Source organism: Paramormyrops kingsleyae, chromosome 7 (assembly GCF_048594095.1).
Source record: "Paramormyrops kingsleyae isolate MSU_618 chromosome 7, PKINGS_0.4, whole genome shotgun sequence".
In the NCBI taxonomy this organism is placed as follows: domain Eukaryota; kingdom Metazoa; phylum Chordata; class Actinopteri; order Osteoglossiformes; family Mormyridae; genus Paramormyrops; species Paramormyrops kingsleyae.
In genome coordinates, this window is record NC_132803.1 from 27,387,564 (window position 1) to 27,393,117 (window position 5,554).

Here is a 5,554-nt window from a genome sequence, read left to right on the forward strand (position 1 = left end):
ATTTCCCAGCACTCTCACAGAGATCCAAAAGGCAGCTTGGAGTAGCTTCATCGCAGTAGTACGGAAATTCCTCGGAAATCATAAGGCCGAGAATTATGTGGATGTGGTAGAGACACTAGTAAGGAACTATCAGGCTATGGGGTGTAGGATGTCGCTAAAGGTGCACATCCTGGATGCTCATCTACAAAATTTTAAGGAGAACATGAGAGCGTACTCAGAGGAACAAGGAGAAAGATTCCACCAAGATCTCAAGGAATTCGAGCGTCGATACCAAGGACAATACAACAAGAATATGATGGGGGACTACATCTGGGGTCTTGTTTGTGACAGTAACTTAGTTTACAATCGTCAGTCTAAAAGGACATGTAACTTTTAAGTTTAATTGGACTATATGGACACAAGTCAGAAGATTTTGTAAAAAATTTGAAGTCTCTTGCAAAGGCTGTTAATGTTATTTAATGTGTGTTCTGAACTATTGATGTCCTGACCACAAAATCAAAGTTATTTTGAAATGAAAATTATTTTCTATCATTTGGATATATAAGCTAACAGGAACTAATAGTTATTTCACAGACACAAAAACTGTGTTACATGGTGTTATAGGAGAGCTGCCCAACCCTGCTCCTGGAGATCTGCCGCCCTAAATTAACACACCTGATACAGATAATCAGGCCCTTCAGGTGCATCTTAGTATTAGAGTCAGCTATGTTGAAGCTAAGCTGGCTCTAATACTGAAATATTACTGAAGGGCCTGATTATCCTTATCCGGTGTGTTAAATTATGGCAGCAGATCTACAGGAGCAGGGTTGGGCAGCCCTAGGTTTCAGAGGCCCTAAAACACATGGGTGTAATGATACAAAGCATACATGAGTGGTTGGGTTTCAGTTGCATGTAATTTGAAATCTTTCTTTAATGTATAATTCATGTGTCAGGATGCACCATAAAGATGGACACTAGAACCATTGTGTCACGTCCTGCCCACCGCATCTGCCTGACCCTGCTGTCTCCTCCCACGTCTGGTGCTTATTTGTCTCGCCTCTCGTTCCTGCCCTCATGTTAACCACTCCCAGCTGCCTCTTGTCTGCTCCGTCTTTAGTCACGTATTAATGTGCCTCCCAGTGCTGTATTCCCCAGCTCCATCATTAACATAGTTACTTGGTGTTGCTCATTGCTTGTCTTCCTTTGTTGCCCTGTTTTGATTCCCTGGTTGTTTTCAGTTTTGTGCTTTTGAGTTTAATAAATCCCTTTTGTATTTACACTGAAGGAAGTAATATATATATATATATATATATATATATATATATATATATATATATATATATATATATATATGCGCGCAGGTCCAGGTGTGTCCACTTATTCTACTAAAAATCTATATTGCCTAATGAAGAAGATTTAACAGTGCATTTTATTAATTAATGAAAGCATAAAATAATGACAAAATACACAGTCAGGATAATAGTAACTGTTTTCCATAAAACTGTATTGAGAGTGGGGAGTTTGAATCCTACCTGGGATCCCTTTATATACTGTAGCTATAAATTTCAGAACATTAAGGCTCCTGAATGCCCAAAGCTTCTTCAATGCAGATGATTAATGTATCATCCATGAGGGACGACAGACTGGGCTCAAATATCACACAGGAAAGCTCATTCTAACATCCATGGAAGGCTGCTGTGTGACAGCCCATTTTTCTCATTTTAATGCCAACTTAAGACATCATTATCTGTGTTTATGATCAACCCCGGTCCATTTATTCCCTGAAGGGAGGCTACTAAGATGTAAAACAACAATTTTTTAAGATATCCACTCAGTTTCAGTAAATACTTCTTCAGACAGGGTCAGGATGATGGAATAAAGACACATTATTTATCTCTGCATTTTTATTTTTTCCTGCCATCTCATCATGCTCTTCATGAGACACACACACACACATATATACACTCACCTAAAGGATTATTAGGAACACCATACTAATACAGTGTTTGACCCCCTTTCGCCTTCAGAACTGCCTTAATTCTACGTGGCATTGATTCAACAAGGTGCTGAAAGCATTCTTTAGAAATGTTGGCCCATATTGATAGGATAGCATCTTGCAGTTGATGGAGATTTGTGGGATGCACATCCAGGGCACGAAGCTCCCGTTCCACCACATCCCAAAGATGCTCTATTGGGTTGAGATCTGGTGACTGTGGGGGCCATTTTAGTACAGTGAACTCATTGTCATGTTCAAGAAACCAATTTGAAATGATTCGAGCTTTGTGACATGGTGCATTATCCTGCTGGAAGTAGCCATCAGAGGATGGGTACATGGTGGTCATAAAGGGATGGACATGGTCAGAAACAATGCTCAGGTAGGCCGTGGCATTTAAACGATGCCCAATTGGCACTAAGGGGCCTAAAGTGTGCCAAGAAAACATCCCACCACCACCAGCCTGCACAGTAGTAACAAGGCATAATGGATCCATGTTCTCATTCTGTTTACGCCAAATTCTGACTCTACCATTTGAATGTCTCAACAGAAATCGAGACTCATCAGACCAGGAAACATTTTTCCAGTCTTCAACTGTCCAATTTTGGTGAGCTCGTGCAAATTGTAGCCTCTTTTTCCTATTTGTAGTGGAGATGAGTGGTACCCGGTGGGGTCTTCTGCTGTTGTAGCCCATCCGCCTCAAGGTTGTGCGTGTTGTGGCTTCACAAATGCTTTGCTGCATACCTCGGTTGTAACGAGTGGTTATTTCAGTCAAAGTTGCTCTTCTATCAGCTTGAATCAGTCGGCCCATTCTCCTCTGACCTCTAGCATCAACAAGGCATTTTCGCCCACAGGACTGCCGCATACTGGATGTTTTTCCCTTTGCACGCCATTCTTTGTATACCCTAGAAATGGTTGTGCGTGAAAATCCCAGTAACTGAGCAGATTGTGAAATACTCAGACCGGCCTGTCTGGCACCAACAACCATGCCACGCTCAAAATTGCTTAAATCACCTTTCTTTCCCATTCTGACATTCAGTTTGGGAGTTCAGGAGATTGTCTTGACCAGGACCACACCCCTAAATGCATTGAAGCAACTGTCATGTGATTGGTTGATTAGATAATTGCATTAATGAGAAATTGAACAGGTGTTCCTAATAATCCTTTAGGTGAGTGTATATATACTGTATATATATGAGAGAACAAGTTTTGAGGTACAGGGTAGGCAGGCTTCCAGCATGCCTAGAGCCCAACAGTGACATCACAGGATTTGAACCAATGACATTCTGATTACATATTACATACACAGAGTACTAACCCATGATGGAACCATCTCGGCATGCATAAAATAGAACGAACCCTAATGGAAAGGCAGTCGATCACTTGCATACACACTATGGGTGACACAGTGTCACCTAGTCAGTTTGTCTAATTTACTAAGAGGTATTTGTTAGGAAGTAACAATAATACAAGTGTTACCCAGTTTGAATGTTCAACATCCACAGTCTTTGGTAATACAGTCTTTATCTTAGATAAATGAATTTGCCACTATTGTGTTACGCTTGTCTGTATAATTATTTACCCCCAAAACATCACTATTTCCAAAATAAACTAACGCAACTACTGCACATTCTGTCCTCTGGAAGCAACAACTCCACATAACATGTATTTAAATAGTAATATTATTATTAAAGTCACTGTCTAAAAAAGGAGGAGGGAATTTATTAAGGTTGTACACAACGGCATACTGTGTTACACAGAGACAGGAGCTTAATATAAGAAAGAATGTCTGAAGCTTAATCGAGGTCAAAGACATTGTGAATGCTTGTCATGTCATGTGCTTGATTTATCTACATAATGGATGAAAGAATATTGTCAGTAAGTTTAAAGGCATTGTATACATTTCTGCTATTTTCCCTCATAAAAATTCAGTAACTGTATATCATAGGAGCTACACAAGATGTTCATAAAGTCTTCATAACAAAATGAATAATATGGATAACTAGTTGATTTTATGTACTGCTTATGAAGACACACCTACTGATGTACTGTATGAATATCTTATGGAGTTCTTATGTAGTGTACAGAGTATTATCTTACAGTTCATTCATATGATACCATGTCGCATTCTGTGGTTGCTGAATTTCTTGCACTCAGAATTTTTCTTTCACCCATAGTTTTGATTACGTCATTTTTAGGATACATTGATAGTATGTAATTCTTTACTTTGAATGCATGGGTTTATTAAAGTTTAATTTAGGGACAATGATTTTCTGAACATTTTTAAGATTTTACAGAACGATGCAAAGTACTATAAGTCTATTTTTTGAACATATTGAGACAGGATCTTGCTCTCTCTTTCTCGTATGTAAAAGTGATATCAAGGCAAGTGGAATCCCAGTATGCTTGCTGACGTCTGCTGGACACTAAAGAGGGACCCTAAGAGAGATATTCCTGAGGTGAAGTACGTCTATCTTTTTAATCACTTCCACCATGCACATATATGTAAAGCCTAAAGTTTGATTTGTGTAACTCAAAATCATTGCGATAGAGAAATGCTGGTTATATATTTCAGTTCAGCCCTATGTTGATTTACGTATAAAAAAGCTATTTTTTGTTGATCAACGTTATTCTTTATTTGCCATAAAACTTGATACACAGCTGTGTTTTAAACAAACGTTGTCCTGTCTCAGAGTATATATACAGTATACTATATACTGTATATGCGTATGTTTCCGTTTTAATCGCAGTATGCTAGCGGCCTCGTGAGGAACATTGTATGTACTGCAACCTAAACATTGCACTCGATGTCAGATCAGTTCATAGTCCTTCATCGCAATTCCGGTATATTTCATCCCTTATGGCAACAATAAGTACAACCCTCTATAATACTCATTTAAAGCGTCATATGAAGACTATTTGGCGTATACAGTCGAACATAATCTTCGCTGTTTTTTTTTTTCACCGATCGAAGGATTTATTAAAATAAATATATTTCGAATAATCTGCGAGAATGAATGAAGCTGATCTATTCTTTGAAATACCACAGAATATACCGTACTTAAATTTTTCGGCATAGTACGAATAATACATATTCGTGTAGCAGTTTTATTTAGAACGTATAGAAGAAATTAATTAAATTAATAGTGTCGTGTCTCGGTTTAGGTTTCCTTGCAGTGCAGAAATAGTGGGTTTATGCGTGTCCCGACGTCATTGCAAGCAAAGTTTGGTAATCATCTAATTTAGCTTCAAGAACCGTTTCCTTTGCTCACACGACATAACTGCATAAAAGGAATAACATTTTGTTAGGAAAGTTATAACATTTGGATATGTGCAAAACCTATAATTGGGCTTTACGTTAAAATACCGCAGTGGTATTTTTTCAGTAAACATTTCGGCTGTATGGATAAATAAAGCTTTATCCTTTGTCACCGCACTACACCACCACATTCATTGCACATTCTCGAAACCCTCAGAAGAGTTTAATAAAATTCCTCGCCTAAATTGTATCCACTTGCTTAAAATAGACCACATACAACTGGACTACAATTCCCATGATTCGTTTGCAGGGGGGGACACCGA